The 20504-nt window shown below is 32.4% G+C and overlaps 1 long non-coding RNA gene across 2 annotated transcripts; it reads left to right on the top strand.

Annotated features, from left to right (window-relative positions):
• The first annotated feature begins 1778 nt into the window (after positions 1 to 1778).
• Positions 1779 to 12221, top strand: LOC114085054 (uncharacterized). 2 transcript variants are annotated; one of them, XR_011706443.1, is made up of 5 exons: positions 1779 to 2176; positions 2455 to 2564; positions 9684 to 9822; positions 10600 to 10716; positions 11394 to 12221. It is a non-coding gene; the product is annotated as an uncharacterized lncRNA (long non-coding RNA). The 2 variants fall into 2 exon arrangements; XR_003581386.2 differs by lacking the exon at positions 2455 to 2564.
• The last annotated feature ends 8283 nt before the right edge of the window (positions 12222 to 20504 follow it).

Here is a 20504-nt window from a genome sequence, read left to right as displayed (position 1 = left end):
TTAACATCTATCTCCTTTTAGTAATCCAACTCTGGGAAATTAGCACATGACTAGTGAGACTCCACTGAGTTATTATGGTAGTGCCTTGCCTTTAACCATTTATACATTTACAATTTTCCATTAGGAGCAGTCTGTTGAAGTCTATTGAATGATCAGTTCAAAAGATATTTTTGTCTTCTCTATTGTTTTTAGGTAGGAGTATCTGGAAAATGAGTGATTTCTAATCATGGGAATGTCTCAGAATGAGTTTAAATTTTCTTGCTATTCCAGCTGTACAAGTTCAGATGATTTTTTTCTGTCATCCTTAAAGAGCAGTTTTCTAAATACTTGAGTGATTCCAGTGGATACTGCTTTAAATAGTTTTAATTGTAAAATTATTATATTCTACTTCTTAAAGTTTTATACCAATTTTATTAGCTAATATTCACACCCTTCAGTGGATTTCCTGTTCTCTTTGAGGAAGACCCTAGTTTTAATGAGGGATGCTAAGGTGGACTTTGGTGAATCTTTGAGCAGGTTTTAGAAAAAAGATTTTCCACACTTTCCTGTTCCATGGAATACAGTGACTTGTTTTTTTTGTCATACAGTTTGATAGATAGATAGATAGACAGACAGACAGACAGACATGTGAAATCAATTCCTTAAAAATCAACATTCAATTTGGAAGATTTTCTTTTTCCACTTTTCTATTTCCCCTGTGTTTTGTAGGTTCAAAATTGGAATTGCATGAATCTCTTACTGTCACACTAATGAAGAGCTAATTTCGTCATTTCTACCAGCTTGTTTGAGAAGGAACAGAATGGCACACTCTTGAGTTAACATTTAATTTTTTATAGTTCTTTCCTAACTAGTTTTATTATTAAGAATTTGGTAGTATAGTTTAAGATCTGGTATAGTGATGCCACCTGCTTCACTCTTCCTGCTAAGAATTGTGTTAGCTATTCTGGGTCTCTTATTTTTCCAAATAAATTTCATGACTGCTTTTTCTATTTCTATGAGGAATGCCACTGGAATTTTGATCAGAATTTCATTAAATCTGTATAGTGCTTTTGGTAGTATGGTCATTTTGATAATATTAATTCTGCTTATCCAAGAGTAAGGTGGATAATAAAGGCCTTCCAATGTCTGAATTAACAGATTTTAAACAGTAGATGATAAAGTCCTTTCCAATGTCTGAATTAACAGATCTTTCCATCCTCTAAGGTCTTCTTTGATTTCTTTCTTTAGGGTTCTGTAATTTTCATTATATAGATCTTTCACCTCTTTTATTGATTCCCAAGTTTGTTTGTTTTTTTGAGGCTATCGTAAATGGGGTAGTTTGTTTCCTTTTCTAAGGATTTGTCACTGATAAACAGAAATGCATTTGATTTATGGGTATTGATTTTATATCCTGCTAGTTTGCTGAATGCATTTACTAGCTCTAGAAGTTTTCTGATGGAACTTTTAGGGTCTTCTAGGTATAGAATCATATCATCAGCAAATAGTGCCAATTTGAGTTATGTGGCATATATACACAATGGAATATTACTCAGCAATAAGAGAATAAAATCATGGCACTTGCAGGTAAATGTATGGAGTTAGAGAAGATGATGCTGAGTGAAGTTAGCCAATCCCAAATACCCAAATGCCAAATATTTTCTCTGATATAAGGAGGCTTATTCATAGTAGGGTAGGGAGGAGGATCATGGGAGGAATAGACAAACTCTAGATAGGGCAAAGGGGTGGGAGGGGAAAGGAGGGGGCATGGGGTTAGAAATGTTGGTGGAATGTAATAGACATTATTATCCACAGTACATGTATGAAGACACGAATTGGTGTGAATATATTTTGAATACAATCAGAGATATGAAAAATTGTACTCTATATGTATAATAAGAATTATAATGCATTCTTCTGTCATATATATATAAAAAAATTCTGGAATTTAATTGGTGCTGTTTACAATCTTTTAATTCAGACATTGAAGGCCTTTATCATCTGAATAGTACTCTGAGATTTCATTTTGTTCTTTTCTAGAATTTTGGCACATTCTCAATCTTCCTGATGATTCCTTCTCTGGAAACTAGGCATGGAGAGTGATGGAGATGCTCTTCCTTACTGGTGTGGCAGAGAGAAGCTTGACACTGCTGAGAGATATAATTGCCTAAGTCCCACTGAGTCTGCAGCTGTGGGCCTGGTGAGCTTTACTCTGAAAGGAGGATGGGGAGTATCTCACAGTGAGAGGGCCCAGTGTCTGCATTATTCACTCTATGCATGCTACACAACCATTCTAATCACATGTATATACTTTACCTGGGTGTGTCTTCCCTGCATTGCTCTGACCACTCTAAACTGAATGGGGTGCAACATACATAACCTTGGGCAGCCTCTGCAAATTTCTAGGTTTCTGTACTCAAACATGTTAAATGCTACAATCCATATTTAGACAGTTGTTCTTTCTTTTCCCTGCCATAGCTTTTCATGACTACCTTCTTCCCAATCCATTGAATCACCTTTGAAGGTTAAATGATTCTATGGTTGAATTAAATTGATATGCTGTTCACCAGTTCACCATTTTTTGTAGTGTAAGTATATTCATTTAGTCTGACTGCACATTTGTCTGGCAGAAAGTATTGGGCACAATGTTCCCTGATAGAGGTTGGAAGCTAATACAATGACCATAGTACCCATTCTAGAAGAGTACTACATTAGCTAATTTAATATGCAATATATAACTGAACCCTACTGTGCCTCATAGACCAATGAACATGTATGCTTCTATACCTCTCCTCTTTCATTGTTTTTATTCCTACAGGTCAACAAGGACAAAGTATTGGGCCTTACATTAAAATCCATTCTTTCACCATGAGATGTGAAATAAAGAAATTTGTGGGAAATGATTTCTGCCATCCTGTCTTTGGGGGCCAGTGGGAATTCTCATGTTAGTGATATTTTATCCATGAAATATTGATATTATATGATTTTTGTAGGTATTATGTAATACCCCACAGGACACTGTACTGGGCAGCAATGGAATCTGGGTCACTGATGATTGTGTGTTTGTGTGTGTGTGTGTGTGTGTGTGTAAGAGAGAGAGACACAGAGAGAGGGTGAGCAGGAGAGAAAGGGAGAGACATCTATAGATATAAGATACATACTGGATATAGATATATTGAAACACTCTATCCAACAATAGCAGAATACAATTTATTTTCAAGCATACCTGAACATTCTCCAAGATAGATTAGATGCTAAGCCATAAAACTATACTCAATAACTTTTAAAAGGACTGAAATAATGTAGAGTATGTTCTATGACCACAGAGAAATTAGAAATAAAAATCAAGTTGAAAATTGCCAAATATTTGGAAATAAACACACCATATAGAACCCATGAGTAAAATAAAATATGTTAAAAGAAAGTATAAAACATTTTGTGCTGAGTGTGATATAATTAAAGAAATGCTCAGATGGAAGCATACAGTGATTATATCAGAAAAGAGAAAGATAAATAAGCTTCTACCTTGGGAAATAAGAAAAATGCTAAATAAGAAAATACAACCCAAAGTGCACAGGAGGAAGTAAATAATATAGATCTGAGCAAAAATTGTTGATATGAAGAAAGAAAAAATATACAAAAAAATCCATGAAATTAAACATGAGTGAAATTGATAAAATTTATATAGACTGATTCAAATCACTAAAATTAGTTTTGAAAGAGGGGATATTACTACTGACCCTGTAGATTCAATTAGGTATGTTATTGTTTATTCCATTGTGCTCTCTCAAGGGAAGAGCTAAGAAAGAAAATGCTTGAAACTGAGAAACCCAACATTGACATTTCATTCCCGTTGGCATCAGGGCCTGTAAGTTTTTCAGAAGATTCTTCAACAACATAGTATCACTTACTCTAAATCTATTTATGTTTCTAGCTAATTTGTGTTTTTTAACTAGCCAATAATTTAATCTACATTGGAAATCATCTTATAATTAATCAACATTAATAATATTTTAAGTTCTCCCTGGCTTCCATTCCTTCAAATTCTAGATTTTTTATATTTCTATGCTTAGCTTATACCATAAAAGCACTAGTCAGTCAAGAGTGTTTGAATGTCTCCTTCTCTTTTAGGAACAGAGATGATATTGGGCCAAAATGAGATGTATGACAGAGAATGCACCTGGGACTTCAACAGTGTATTTTGTAGGGTGTGAGTATTAGAAGGATGTAGCCAATTCTTACAACTTTAATTTTTGCCCCAGCATCCATTTTGAGTATATTTAACTTTCTCATATCAGAAGCAGGATTTATTCATCTAGGACACAGTTTCCAGTTCTGTACCTCCTCCCATTTCCTCAATGTAGTCAATCCAGATAACTGCCTTTTGTAATTGCCTCTTGGTTGACCACCTCCCTATGGGACATCTAGGTACAACCTACTTGACTGGCCCTGTTAACTCTCACCCCACCCCATATGGATTGTGCACATATGCTGCAGTGACCACCTCTCTATCACAGTGTGACTCCATGGAATTTGTGTTTTCTTGCTTTAAACCCACCAATTAAAACTCCCAAGGAAGCCTGTATGGATAACACTATGAACTCAACTAACTCTCCCTCTCTCTCACCCTTCACTCCCTTTTCTTCTCCTTTCCCTCTCCCTTTCCCTCCTTTCTTCTCTCCATGTGCTGCTTGACTTCTGCATGTGACCTCCAGAGCATGTGATATACTCCCCAAGGACTTGTAAGTAATATAGTCTTTATTTCTATCTTCTGTCTCTTCTAATCATTGAAGGGGATGCTTTCATCTTAAAGATCCTAAATTGAAACTGCCTCCAACTGTCTCCAAACACAGTTTGTTATAGGCTGGAATACCCTGTATACACTCCTTACACATTTAGTTATTTTTCTCAACTTACTCTACACTAGGTATTGGCAACATAATTAATATCCTCATGGATGACACTGATTCTTAGGGGGAAAAATTTTTCATTATTTCACTGACTTGTTCTCCAAACAACTATAGTACATAATCAGATAGATACATGGCATAATTGTATTACTAAGATTTGGACAGGAATGGGTAATGAAAATTAAGGAAAAATGTCTAAGGATATCCATGGAGATTATGATGAAAAGAAACAGTTGAGAAGTACTGTTTTCCATATATAGAGGAATATTGTTTCCACCACCTAATTGTGGAAGAATTGGGTATAAAGCATATCAGTTGATATTTTTCCAGGATTCCCACAGAAGTAGCAGGCTTTGCAGAGACAGTGATACATTATCTTAACTTAAATCCTAGTTGAAGGAAAGTGTCTGTGTAGTTTTCTTAAAACTAAATAAAAATATTTATTTTGAAAAAACATTTTCCAAAATTCAGAAAACTCAACTGTTCCAGACTTACATCCACATATTTGTTAGCAGGAATTTTTAGGGCAACATTTACTATGTTTGAGACCAGAGAATTAAGTATGCATAGTGATATACTGCTACTCTGGCCCATAAGTTTTTATTTACCATTGTTCAGCAAGAACTGTTGAGATTTATAATTCAGTCAAAGAATGATTGATATTGAGCTTACAAATTTGAACAAGCAGGAGGGTGTATCAATAGTCTTTACTTCTATAATGTTTTTTTAACATTATCCATACAAGTGCCAAATCCATATATTGGTGTAAAATGCAAACCTTTGCAACACCTGGACACAATTTGAGTACCATGTGTTCCTTAAGTGGGAATATAAACACTTGGACCCAAAGGGCATTGGGCAAATATCCACTATAGTTCTGTGATCTACATCTACTTTATAATCCTTTTTGGTCTAGGCTGCAGTAGCAACAAGGTTACATAATTTAGGGCTGGATTCACCACCCCCACCCCAAATACCATCTTGTTTCTCATTTTCACAGAGAAAACATGTAAAGTTGCAAGCTATTTCTTACCATTACTTATAGAATAATGTTCTGTGCTTGTATAGTCTAGGGAAACTAAGCTAATAAGGAAGAAGGAATACTTAACATTTCTACAGTTCATTGAACTTCCTCAATGACAAAAACAAACAAAATTGCACACAATAGTCACCTGAGAGTCATACTTAATTTCAAATTTCTGACTTTGGACAATTAAAATCAAGTTCTTTCCTTTATTAATCTTATTTTATATTCTTTTTGAGAAAATAGGAATAACATTTATCCTTTGGGGGATATTTCTGTACTTCTTGAAAGATTCACCAATCTTTTAAAAATATTTTTAACTGTCCTTTGTAAGATTATCTTAAATGTTCTTAGGAGTTTTATTTTGTAACAGCTATAGTTTATATTGTTGTTCAATATAATAGACATCAGACATTATACATTAAACAATAAGTTCTCCCTTCAATGGATGAATGGATAAAGAAACTGTGGTATATATACACAATGGAATATTACTCAGCATTAAAAGAGAATAAAATCATGGCATTTGCAGGTAAATGGATGGACTTGGAGAATATCATATTAAGTGAAGTTAGCTAATCCTAAAAAATCAAAGGCTGGATGTTTTCTCTAATGTGTGGATGCTAATCCATAATGGGGATGTGTGTGGGGGAGTGGCATGCAAGAAATGGAGAAACTTTAGATAGGGCAAAGGGGAGGGAGGGGGAGGGAGAGGGCATGGGGATAAGAAAGATGGTGGAATGAGATGAACATCATCACCCTAAGTACATGTATGAAGACACGAATGGTGTGACTCTCTCCTTTATGTACAACCAGAGATATGAAAATTGTGCTCTATATAAATGTATTACATATTGAAATGCATTCTGCTGTCATGTATAACAAATAGAATAAATAAATAAATTTTAAAAAATATTAAGTTCTAAAGTCATAGTACCTTATTTCATATGCTCAGTAGCCACATGTGGCTCTAGCCTACTATATTGGACAGCATGAGGTGATAAAATATTTTTATTGTCACAGAAAGTTCCATTGGATGCAAATTATTTAGAGCTATGATAGTGTATCAGGATATGATAAAATATGTAGATGAGATAAATACAAAATATATAAAATACCCTTTGTTAAAATCTTAGCTAAGATTATTCTGGGGAAAGTATGCTTGAAAATAGAAGAGTAAGTTGCCATATTGATAAATGTTTCTGAATTTGTTTAGACTTGCCACAAAGCTAGAATATGAAGTAAATCAGATTATAATCTTGAATCATTATGTCTATATTAAGAAGACAAATGCAAATTTTAACTATCATTGTATGTTTGGGGCTTAACTTTGTATATAAAAGTTACAGCATTACAATTTTACATAAACCTAGTATTTCAAGATATTTGAATGGTTAACAGGACAATAGAAGAAGGCCTTAAGTACCTTTGATAAAATTTGTGACATAGTGCTCTGCAGATGGCTTCAGAGAGCACTAACAAATATTTTGAGATCATACCATTTTTCATTTGCTCATTGGGTAATCAACAAATTTGATATCAGTAATCACATTTAAGCTTTGCTCTGTTCATCTTTGAGGGAACTCTGAATATAAGTAATCAAATGCATTCCTCATTTTGTCAGATCTGGGTTTCTAGTTACACTGAGGTTATTCAAAGATCAAGAAACTCAACTCAAAGTGGATCAAAGACTGGGGGTCTAGAACAGAGGAGACCCTGCACCTAACAGAAGGAAAAGTAGGCCCAAATATTCACCATATCAGCATAGGATCTGACTTCCTTAACAGAACTCCTAGAGCACAAGAAATAAAATAAAGAATCAATAAATGGAGATGGATTCAAACTAAAAACCTTCTTCTCAGCAAAGGAAACAATCAATAATTTGAAGAGAGAGCCTACAGTATGGGAGAAAATCTTTACCACATGCACTTCAGATAGAACATTAATCTTCAAGATATATAAAGAGCTCAAAAAATTTAACACCAAAAAAAAAATAACCCAATTAACAAATGGTCTAAGGAACTGAACAGACACTTCGTAGAAGAAGAAATACAGTCCATCAACAAACATACGAAAAAATCTTCAACATTTCTAGCAACTAGAGAAGTACAAATCAAAAATACTCTAAGATTTCATCTCACTCCAGTCAGAATGGCAATTATCAATATTACAAGCAATAATAAATGTTGCGAGGATGTGGGGGGAAAGGTTCAATACTTGTGGGACTGCAAACTGGTGATACTGTTATGTAAAGCAGTATGAGATTCCTCAGAAAACTTGGAATGGAACCACCATTTGACCGAGCTATCCCAATCCTTGGTTTATACCCAAAGGACTTAAAATCAGCATATTACAGTGACACTGCCACATCAATGTTTACAGCAACTCAACTTACAATAGTTAAACTGGAATCAACCTAGGTGTCATTCAACAGATGAATGGATAAAGAAAATGTGGTATATATGCACAATGGAATATTACTCCACCTTAAAGAAGAATGAAATTATGGCATTTGCTGGTAAATGGATAAAGCTGGAGAATATCATGCTAAGTGAAAGAAGCCAATTCCAAAAAAACAAAAGCTGAATGTTTTCTCTGATAAATGGATGCTAATTCACAATAAAAAGCGTGGGACTAAGGAAGAATAGAGTTACTTTGGATTAGGTAGAGGGGAGTGAAGGGAGGGGAGGTGTATGGGGGTAGGAAGGATAGTAGAATGAATCTGACATTACAATCCTATGTACATATATGACTACATGACTGGTGTGATTCTACATCATGTACAACCAGAAGTGAAAAATTATACTCCATTCATGTATGATGTGTCAAAATGCATTCTACTGTCATTTATACCTAATTAGAACAAATTTTTTAAAAGTTGATTTTATATACTTTTTCAAAATTATAGATAAACATTGTTTATGGATGTCTTTTAAATGAAAAATGATTAGGACACTTGCTTATTGCACTTGAATGCACCCTTTCACTAGATTGTTACTTGGGGGCAAATTTTAGACTACTTTTTAAAAAATGTTTAGCATAATTTAGTTGAATACAACCTTTCTAGATATTCAGATATTATTGGCATGTGCATTTTTCTATAAAGATGGCCTTGTGAAAATTGGTAAGTTACAATAGATTTAGTTTGCCAGTGAAATTGTTAGAACTTGTCCTTAGACTTTATAGAATGGAAATGAAGAGATTATGGTTTTGTTGCTTTTTTAAAAACTAACTTATTTATTAATTGGTACTAAGGATTGAACCCATGGACACTTAACCACTAAGCCATGAACCCAGCCCTTTTTATGTTTTATTTTGAGACTGGGTCTCACTAAGTTGCTGATGGTCTCACTAAGTTGCTAAGGCTGGCCTTGAACTTGTGATCCTCCTGCCTCAACCTCCTAAGTCGCTGGGATTACAGGCACCACCATGCTTGGGATTGTTAATTTTTATAGTAGTATTTTAAAAAATTTATAACAGTCTTAATAGAACATGAATATTTTATTTCAAAAACATAATTATTACTGAACTGTTCTCTGTCCTTTGGACCTTATGGGAAAAGAGAGAGTGGTTCATATTTGTGCATGTGACACACAGAGGACTTAGTAATATCCACCTTTCCCAGTCTGTGCATAGCATAGCATACTCACACTTCATAACTGTTTTATTGTTAGATTCTGTGTGCCCTGTGTATATATAGACACATCTGTATGCATGCATATTTTTGTATTAAGATGTTATTTTTCCTCTTTTTTTTTTCTTTTCTCTGTTAGGTGACAATAAACCCCAAAATGGAAGGGCAGTTGTTCATGCCTGTCTTCTTAATTCTCAAATGTCATTTTCAGAGTATGAGCTGACAACTTACTTCCAAAGTCTCCATTCCTACCTATGGACTCTTGGACACCCTCACAGGTATAATAACTATATGGGTAGGGAATTTCATGTTTATAGGAAAGCAGCCTAGAATGGGTTTGAATTAATATATCTTCTTCTTAGGCTTGATTGCATTTGGTTGCAGCCAAAAGGGATTAGAACTCATCCAAAAACCAGATGAGTATGGTTACAGTACAGAGGAGTTATAGCTATGTGATCATAACAGGTTTTCTTGAACTGGAGGTCTCTCCTCAATAATCCTACCCTCAGCTGAATTACCTTTATCAGACTATTACATTTTAGCTCTTTATTGGCATGATAGATTCATTCAATGTACTTTTGATTTCCTGTGGTCAGATAACTTTCAGTTTATTTTTTGTGACAAAACCACCTTGTGTATTGCCTTTTATAGAATAAGTTCTCAGTAACTTTTGGTGAGAATAGATATATTTGTACCCTGTTTTGAGTGATTTGGGGAATAATCTTTCCAACAAAGCAGTGAAAGATGATTTTTAAGAAAGCAAAAGACATTATTTTCAGTGGGACTCAGATGATTCATTCAGTTTTAAAAATCTAAAAGATACAATGTGTTGATACTAAAACATATAGAGACATGGAACATCTGGTTATGGTTTCAGAGCTGTGTAAATAAGGAGCAGTTTCCAAATGAAATCAATATTAAAAAGAAATAAACAGCAAATTTCCCAGACTCTCACTGCATTACCTGCTTCACTGGAAATAGAGTTTTTTGTTTGTTTATTTGTTTGCTTATTTATTTATTTATTTATTTATTTATTTATTTATTTATCACCTCAGAAGAGAACTTTTTTGGGAATTCTTCTGGGAGTGAATGGCACCATTAAATTTCCAAAAGAAGGCTCCTCCAACAAAGAGCTCTTCACCTGAATATTTTGCAAGAGACACACTCTGAAGGTAAGGTTGTTAGTTAGAATAGTCCTTGCTTTCTAGAAGCCGTGTCTGGGTAGAAAATGATATGTTAATTTCTTGCAGTCTGATGATTTGAGTACATTTTAATGGATTCCAGTGGCCACATAGCACAGTGGGTTAAATGTCAGAGCTTTTGTGTATAGCTTTTCTACATTTCAGTATATTTCCTTCCAACATGAAGGATTTCCTTATAACTTTTCTTCTGTCATCCAGTTGACAGTACTTCTTTATGGCTGGATCCATTGTATTGCTAGAAAATTGTATTCATGAGATATAGTATATTCTCAGTGACTCCGACTAGAAAGTTGACAAATAGTTTTGTCTGAAATAATTGATCAAATGAATGAGCTTTAAGGAGCCAAGAACAGCAGGGAAGAGACAGATACAAAATTTGAAGTTGCTGAAGAATGTCCTTAACTTTTTAGCCCATCAAAAGGAGAAAATGCAATACAATAGTACTTGGCATTCTTTATGTTAGGAAGTTATAAAGTGATTTTTGTAGCTATAGTGTGGATCCAGCTGTGGAAATGTGGCTTTCTCTTTGTACTCTACATAGATTTGTTCCATCACATGTATGGGAATAGTAAGAATTTCATGACCCCCTGCCTCTTTAGGGCATGTGTTTCTAACCTCTGTCATTTTTTCTCTCTGTGTCTTTGTAGGTGATGACCCCAAAGACAAGGTATATTTGTTAGAGTTGGTGCCATTACTTCTACCACCAGCTTCACCAAAACAATGATATAGTCTTCCTTATGCACAGTCACTTCTCTTTCCTGTGTGGCAGTGGATACCTCCTGCAGATAAGAAATGCTTAACTGAGAAATGCTCATGTTGGGATATCATCGATGAGACTTTAATTTGGGCATGGTGACTGTTTCCCTTGCTGCCACTTGACTCAAACCCAGGAGCCTCACTAGAGGAAATAATATTACACAAGAAGCTCAAAATGATGGAATTGCTCAGTGCTCCCATAAAGATACACTTATAATTTTCCTTTGCCATGTGATAAATTTTTGAAAATAGGATACAGTCAAAAGAAACTCTGCATGATATTTTTTTAAAAACTCGACATTTAAATAATTAATATATAAATTAAGTGCCCTCCTCTCATTAATGCCACCCTTATAGCTTTCTTCTATTAAGGGAGGTATGTGCATTCTTTTAGAGGATAGATGTGCACAAACACAAAAACTATTTTGGGGAGGGGGTCTAGAAGTGGGACATATTGTAATATATTCTCCTGCAAATTGCCTCTTTCATTTAATAGTCTTTTCAATGGGCTTTTTCTACTTCAGTAATACATACATATCTGTGCCATTTGTTGAATGACTGCATGACTGTTTTGTAGATGAAATATAATTAAATGTTTTAAGCATTTCTCATTCATAGATATTTATGTTAGCACCAAATTTCTGTGCAATGAACCTCCCTATATATCAACAATCTTGCTTTTGTTTATTATATCATAATAAAATTACTAAGCAGTTGAATCACTGGGATTAAGAATATACACACTTCAAATTCTGAAAATTATTGCAAAATTTTCCTTTAAAATGTGGTTAACAATTTTATCCTTCATGGCAATGAATGAGATTGCCAACTTTCCCACAACCGTACAGATAATGGATTTTATAAATATTTAAAATCTTTGCCAATGTTATCGCCCAAACTATTGTCTTAAATTGTATTTCTTTTGTTTTTTTAGTTTTGTCATTTTTTCATGTTTATTAGTCATCTGTATTTTTTAATTTCTTCTTTTATGTCCAATTTTGAGGATTTGGGGAGGTTTTAGTCTCTTCCAGATTTCAAAGAGCACATTTACTATTGAGGAAATAAGCTTTGGATTGTCAAGCATTACAGATTTTTTTACACACTTTTTAACTTTATTTTGTTACAAGAATGTGTATGATTGTTATATGTCCAAGTATAACCATGTTTGCTTTTATGGTTTCTGAGTTTCATGTCATTTTTGGAAAGATACTTATACTTAGTCCATAAAACCCTTCACCTATGTTAACTTCTAATTATTTTGTGTTTTTTTAATTCAAATTCTTAAATCATGAGAATTTTTTTTTTGTTTTGAGATCTTAAGGTTGCCAAGTTATTTGCCATTACTTGCGATTATTTGCCAATAATTGCCCATTTATCTGTAATGCCATCCTGCGCATATGCTGTATTCCCATCTGTGACGGGCTCCATCTTTGTTCTGTGGATCTGTGTGTTTCTTCTTTTGCCTCCTGTCTCATGTGTCTTCTTGTTGGGAGAAATTGCAGTTTAGACTGCAATTTCATAAACTATAATAAATTAATTTAGGGAAGAATTGGTTTTTAATAATATTAAGTCTTCATATCCAAGAATAAGGTATGTCTTTATTATTCAATAATTTTAATGACTGTTAATATTTTTACTTTTATGATGGGGTTTTTATTCTAATTTATTTGCTTGTTTATTTTTCTTTATCTGAAAGTTTTGTTTTGGGGGGATTAGTAGTCATCTTACTGTTTCTCATTTCTTTTCAGATTTTTTCAAAATATTTATCAAATTCTTTGCAAATATTGACAATTTTTATTTTCTCCCTTATTGACCCTGATTTTAATTATGTTGATAAAGTGCACAGACTGATATTTGCAGGGCACTCAAACGATTGTGTAAAGAATTACCCACCCTTGACTTAAATGGGTTTTAATGGAATGCTTCTTGGGTTTGAACAGCACATTGTTGCTGGTTTATTTCCCCAAAAGACTACCTGAAAAAGCTATGATCAAGCAAAGCTGAGCTTATTAAACTTATTGCAGCAAGGGAAAACACCACCTTGATAGGGTTTAATAGTGTTTTAAAAGCAGGAAATAAGGGCTCTGGGTCTGGGCTGATGTGATTTAAAGCAGGAAAGTGATTAGGGATGGGCAAAATTCATCATGTAATTCTTTAAGATTGATGGGAGAGTATTATGAGGTTCTTAATGTTAGTCCTGATAATCAAGTTATTGTCTAAATGAACTGCTTGCCTAGATAAAATGTTATCAGTGATAGAAAACCTATTTGCCTATGTGAACAAACTGAATTTATTTATTAGCTTATGCTTTTATCTTGCTGGGCAGGACTCAGGGGTGGTATCAGGTCTTATTCCCAATAGGTAAGTTATTTTTATATAGATGGTCTTAGTCATCAATGTAAGATGCTAATTTTAAGTTTGAAATATTTTGTTTATTGCATTAGAAAAATTTTCCACTTTTCATATTTTTCTAAGACATTTTAACGAAAACCATGTAATAGATATATTCATTGCTTTTTGTACAGTTATATTCTTTTTAAAAACATTTATTGGTGTAAAAACTCATTTCCTATTATTGAAATTTCTTATTTTTCCGTGAACAAACAGACCATATTTGGTTTTTAAAAAAATTTGATTATTTTAATTCACTGCTGAATTGTGGGTATTTTGATTTGGGAGTTTTGAAAGCATATTACTACAGGAAATTTAATCTGTTATTTTATGTGCTGTTTTTCTCATGCTTTTATATCCAATTTTCTGGTTGATTATGTTAAAGCAATTTTGAGCATTTCTTTCTATTCTGTGCTCTAGAATGGGTTAAATAGCTCTAGCATTACTATCAATGGTTAAACAAATACATCAATGAAATCAACCACTCTTTTGTTTTTGTTGGTTTGAAAAAGCGATGCTATCTAGAATTTTTTTTTTTTTACTTTTTTCTATGGTTATTACTTGTCTGACATTTTGCGTATTACATTTAATCTTTTTTCCCCAGAAGATTACAATCCATGTAGGTTTTCTAGCATATTAGAATGGAGTTTGGGTTATTTCTGCTATGACTTTTTAAACTTTGTAAATTTAATCAGTAGATTTTTTGACATCATTAGTCCTTCATTTCCTTTTCCCCTCAATCAGTTTTTCAGCACAATTTATCAGGCTTTTAAATGTTCTAATTATTTATATATTCCCTGCATTCTTTTCTGCTTTTCCTAATAAATTCTTAAATAGAGCCAGAAACAGTGATGTATGCCTGTAATCTCAGATACTTAAGACGCTCAGGTAGGAGGATCATAAATTCAAGATCAGCCTGGCAACTTAGTGATAGCCTGTCTTAAAATAAAAAGGGGTAGGATTGTAACTCAGTGATAGAGTGCCCCCTGGGTTCTATCCCCAGTACCAAAAACACCTTAAAAATTTGTAATTTATATTCTATATTTATTTTCATTTGTTCTCGTGTTCTTGGTAACCAAAGATTTTTCTCTGTTTATTTTATAACTTTTCATTTTGAACACATTATAAGCATTCAAATTAATAAGAGGAAAGAACAGTGAACTTGCACATACTGGAGACTAGGAACCTATGTTCCATTGTTATCAACATTTGTTATAGTTACTTCATGTTTTTTAAAAAGTATGTTTAAATGAGCCTGGAAATCCAAAGTATCTCTTTTTCCCTAGTAGAAACAATTTTAAATTTTATTTTCAAATAATGATATATATTATAAAATCCAAATTTATAAAAGATGCATAGATCCTAAAAGTGAAATGCAATCTACCTTCTCAGTTCTATCTTTTATGGCCACACAGTTTCTCCTTCCTGGAGACAGTGTTATTGTTTTTTTGTTTCTCCCTACATACATCCCCCCACACACACATCCTCCATACTCCAGGATAGATAGACACACACACACGCACGCACAATTTTATACTTTTCTGTAACTTTCTGTTGCATACTTATGTGAAATATAAATACTTAAATATTTCTAGCAGGTTATTTTATATTAGTATATGAGGAACTTTTTTATTATTTTAAATAATTTTAATTTATATCTTTATATAGGTAAAATTTACATACATGCTTAAATATTAATTGTTTAATTTAATGAGTTTTCTTAAATGTAACTACTGCCTAAGGAGATATTTTTATAACTACTTAAGTAGTTTCGCTACTACCTCTTTTCAGTCAAGGACATTCTCATAAGAAAGTGTTCTGATTTCTGTGATCATAGATTGGTTTTGCCTATTTTTGAAATTAATATGAATGGAATCACACAGTATGTGTCTGTCTTCTTCCACCCATCATAATGATATTGAGATTTATCCACACTATTCCCTATATTAGTGCATTTTTTATAAAAACAACAATAATAATGTTCCTTTTCCAGTGGATCTTATCTAGAATAAATGATATCCATTTGTATAATTTCTACTAATGTTAAATATGATCAATTGATTAAGGTGGTGTATGCCAGTTTTTTTTCACTGCAAAAATGTTCTTTTATTGTCAGGAGATACTTTGAGACTCTGAAAATATGTTCTATATCATTTAATTTCAGTATCCATTGAAGACTCTTGCTTATAGCAATTATTAGTATGGGGTTTACCTAATGATTGTATTTCCATGATGTTTTATACACTTACTCATTGAAATTTATAAGGAAGAGCTGTCCTTCTTCCCCATTTCAAAAATATATTCACTGGTAGAGATTAATCAGTATGTATTTATGGATATTTATTTTATTTTCAGATTTCTCATGTATCTCAAATATTATTTATTTTCATGCAAATTTTCCTAGGTTTGACCACTGGGGACTCCTGTAAGTTGGCCCCTGTGTTCTTTGAAATGGCCTCCATAGTTTTTTAAACACTTACATATTTTTTATTTCTACTGTATGTCCTAGCTATCTTATATTTTCCTCCCCAAAGTCTATAATCAACCATTTCTTAAAGGAACCCTGGTTCTTTATATTGGAAAAAAGTATTTAGAAACCAAGATCTGGGTATTACATGTACTCATTACAACTGTTGTGTCATTGCTTCTAGGTCCAGAGATAAGAAATATGTATATGTTTATACACAGACAACTATATTTTTTCTGTCTTTATCCATTTACCTATCTATATGCTAAGTATGTATTCTCATAGTATATTATAGATAATTTACATATTCTCAATCTATACAAGAAATCATGAGATCATACTATTTCTAAATACAATCCAGTATCACAGGGCTCGGCTTATTCTTCCCTCACCTTAGTTTTTATTCCTTTCTTCCACCTGGGAATGCTACTTTTTATTATCTACAATGTTTTCTCAAGTCTCAATGCAGTATATGCATAAAATAACTTCATAATTACTAACTCATATCCATTTATAAACAAAATAATTAATTGGAACACAATATCTAAATGTAGATTTTTAAATTTTACATTTCCTATTTTTTTCTGTGATTATTTTTCCTTTTCCTTTTAATGATTATGTAATATGAACTATAAAATAACCCATATTTTCCATTAATTCATTCCTGATTTCTATTTATTCTTCCTTTCCTTCTGTTTCCCTTTTTATATTCCCCCCCATTCTTTTTATTTTTTAATTGAAATGAAATTCACATAAAATTAAAATTTAAAAATACATTATGAATAATGAAAACATACATTATGAATAATGAAAACTAGTATTTCACAGTGTTGTGCAACCAACTTCTTTATCTATTTCCAAAACATTTCCAGCACCCCAGAGAAAATCCATAACCATTAAGCATTTAGTCATCACTCTCTATCTCCTGTATTTTCACTTTTGAGTTTTTTGATAGGCAGACTTTTTTAATTTTGGTGAAGTACAGTGTATCAATTTTATTCTTTTATTTGCAATACTTACTGCAAACTCTATTGAATCCTTGCTTATCCTACATTTACAAATTTATTCTTCTGTTTTCCCTTGAAGCTTTATATTCATAGTTTCTGCACATATGTGCAATATTGCAAATCATTTTAATGTGTAATGTAATATAAGGGTTGAGTTTCAGAATTTTCATGTGTTCCTCCATTGTTCCAGAACCATTTGTTGAAGACTTTTCTTAAATGAATGAACTGATGCTATTGTTCAATTAAGTTAACAATGTATATATGGATCTTTTTTGAACTCTGTTTTTCTCTTTTAATGCCATTTTTTTTGAGAGAGAGAGAAAAAATTTTAATATGTATTTTTTAGTTTTCGGCAGACACAACATCTTTGTTTGTATGTGGTGCTTAGGATCGAACCCTGGCCGCACGCATGCCAGGCGAGCGCGCTACTGCTTGAGCCATATCCCCAGCCCCCAATGCCATTTTTTTTCTCTGAAGTTTCATAGTAATTTTTTTTCTTTTCATTGATTCTTTTAATTATACATGACATTGGGATTCATAATGGGATATAATTTGCCCTAATTCAGTCCCTAGTATTTCCCCTTTCCCTTTCCTCCTTCTTCTATCTCTTCCCTTCCCTCTGCTTTACTGATCGTCCTGCTATGTATTTTTTAATAATTTTAAAGTAGTATCATGATGATGAGATTCACTATGGCATATTCTTATATGTACACAGAAAAGTTAGGTTAAATTTAGTAAATCTTGAGATAAGATACTGTGAGTTCAAAACTTTTTTCTCTTATTTTAAGGTTTTTGGGAGGGACTTGGCTATACTAGATCTTTTGTATTTTCACTCTATCTTAGAATTAATTTGTTAATTTCTTAAAAACAAAACTTTTAGGAAATTGATTTGGATACATTAAACCTATTTATAAATTTATTGATAATTTGCATCTTGACCAAAGTGAATCTACTGATCTATGAAAATAGTATGGTCTTCCATTTATTAGGTCATCTGTAATTTCTCACAAAATTTTTATAGTTTTCAGTAAAGAAGGATAGTTTGTAGTTTTCAATATGAAAACATTAAAGTTTTAAATTTAATTGTTAATAAAAATTTAACTATTAGATATATCCCTTTGATTTATGGTTTGATGCTATTATAAATGAATGTCTAAATTTGATTTTTCAAGTTTTGTGGTATTATATAAAAATTGTAATATTTTTACATTGTAAATCCTTTTAAATTGGGTTGTCTTTTTCCTAATCTCAGCAGAAAGTATCCAGTTTCTTATCATTAATAAATATGGCTATAAGTTTTTTTGAAGATGCCTTTTACCAAAATGATTAAGTTTTCTTCAAGCACTTGATTACTAATATTTTTACAATGAAGATATATTAGATTTATCGATTATTTTTCTACATTTTAGATATAATTATGTCTCCTCTTCATGCTCTTATTATAGGAATTATTTTGGTCAGATTTTAAATATTAAACCCAATACCCAACATTGCATTTCTGATATAAGCCACTTTGTCATTATTATTCTTTTGTGTGTATTTCTTTTTTTTTAAATTTTTTTAAAATTTTTTTATTGTTGGTTGTTCAAAACATTACTGTGTGTATTTCTTTATTAAATTTTCTAGTACTTGTTTCAGGATTTTTTATTGTGTCAATGATCACCATTAGCCTGTGATTTTCTTTTATTATGATGATATTTTTAAATAAGACTTCATAAAATATATTGATTTTTTTTCTTTCTTCCTCCATTTTGCTAGTATTTCTTCCTGGAAATTTTAGTAGATTTCATTACTAAAATGGTCTGGATGTGGTGTTTCCTTCATGTTATTTTAAGTAACAACTTAAATGTATTCAATAACATAGAATTATATAGAGTTTCTGTTTCATCTGATGTCAGCTTTAGTAAGTACTATTTCTCAAGGTTACTCCATTTCATCAGGGTTGTTGGATTCAACTGCTATAAAGTTGTTAATATCATTTCCTTGTTACCCTGGTAGTGTCTGATACATAGTATCATTTCCCCTTAGATGCTTCTTTATGAGGTCTCCACTTCCTCAATTTATTTATCATTAAAAAAAAAACAATTTGACCTTTCTTTATTGTCCTTTTTCTTTATTATCTGTTTTTGATCTTATATTTTTCTTCCTCTTTACCTTGGTTTTAATGTGCTCTTCTGTAGTAACCTTTTAGGGTTGAAACTTGGGTCTTTGTGGAACTTTCTTGGCTTCTAATGTAAGCATTTAAGGTTATAAGGACTTTACTAATGAATATCACAAATTTTGGTAAATTATTTTAATTGTCATTCAGTTAGTAGCTTCTTCCTTTGTGATTTAGTTTAACCTATTGTTTTCAAGTGGAGTATCCAAATATTTGGAGTTTTTCTGGGTAACTACTTGCTACTTCTAATTTATGTTATGAAATTAAAAAGTACTCTGTAATATTTCAACTTTTCAGAATTCATTAAGACTTATGATCTAGCAATTGAAGTATCATGATGAAAGTTGAATGTGCACATAAATGTGTATTTAGCAATCATTGAGTATAATGGTCTACAATGCCAGTAATTCAAGAATTCTGTCATTTTTGGTTCAGTATTTAGATTCCCTACATATTTAGTGAACATTTTTATTGTTCTGTAAGTTACTAAGAGAGTAATGTTAAGAAAACACTTCTGCCTATTGTTGAATTTATTTTTGTCCATAGTTCTCAGTTGTTCTTTATGTATTTGAAGACCTCTCATTTTTTTATATTTTATGGCTATCATGACTTTTAATTTTTCTATTTTCCTAATTTGATATGTCTCTTTTAGATAATATCTGTTGTCTTGGAATCTACTTTCTCAAAAAAATTAGAAAGGAAAGAGGGAAGGATAGGATATCATAAAGATATAGGGAAGATCAGTAGTGTAGAAGGAAATGGAGAGTCAGAGAGGAGGGATGGGCAAGGGGAGGCAATGCAGGATGAACTCTTAAAAATCACATTATGTGCATAGATAAACATACCACATAGAATTTCACCTCTATGTATAAGTGAAAAGAACCAATCAAATATAAATAAATAGGTGAGCAAAAGGAAGTCTGGCAGTGTAGAGGAAGAAGAAGAGGGGAGGGGAGAGAGGGCAGGAGGAAAAGGGGAA

This window comes from Marmota flaviventris, chromosome 2, assembly GCF_047511675.1.
Source record: "Marmota flaviventris isolate mMarFla1 chromosome 2, mMarFla1.hap1, whole genome shotgun sequence".
NCBI lineage: Eukaryota > Metazoa > Chordata > Mammalia > Rodentia > Sciuridae > Marmota > Marmota flaviventris.
This window is presented reverse-complemented; position numbering and strand designations above follow the sequence as displayed.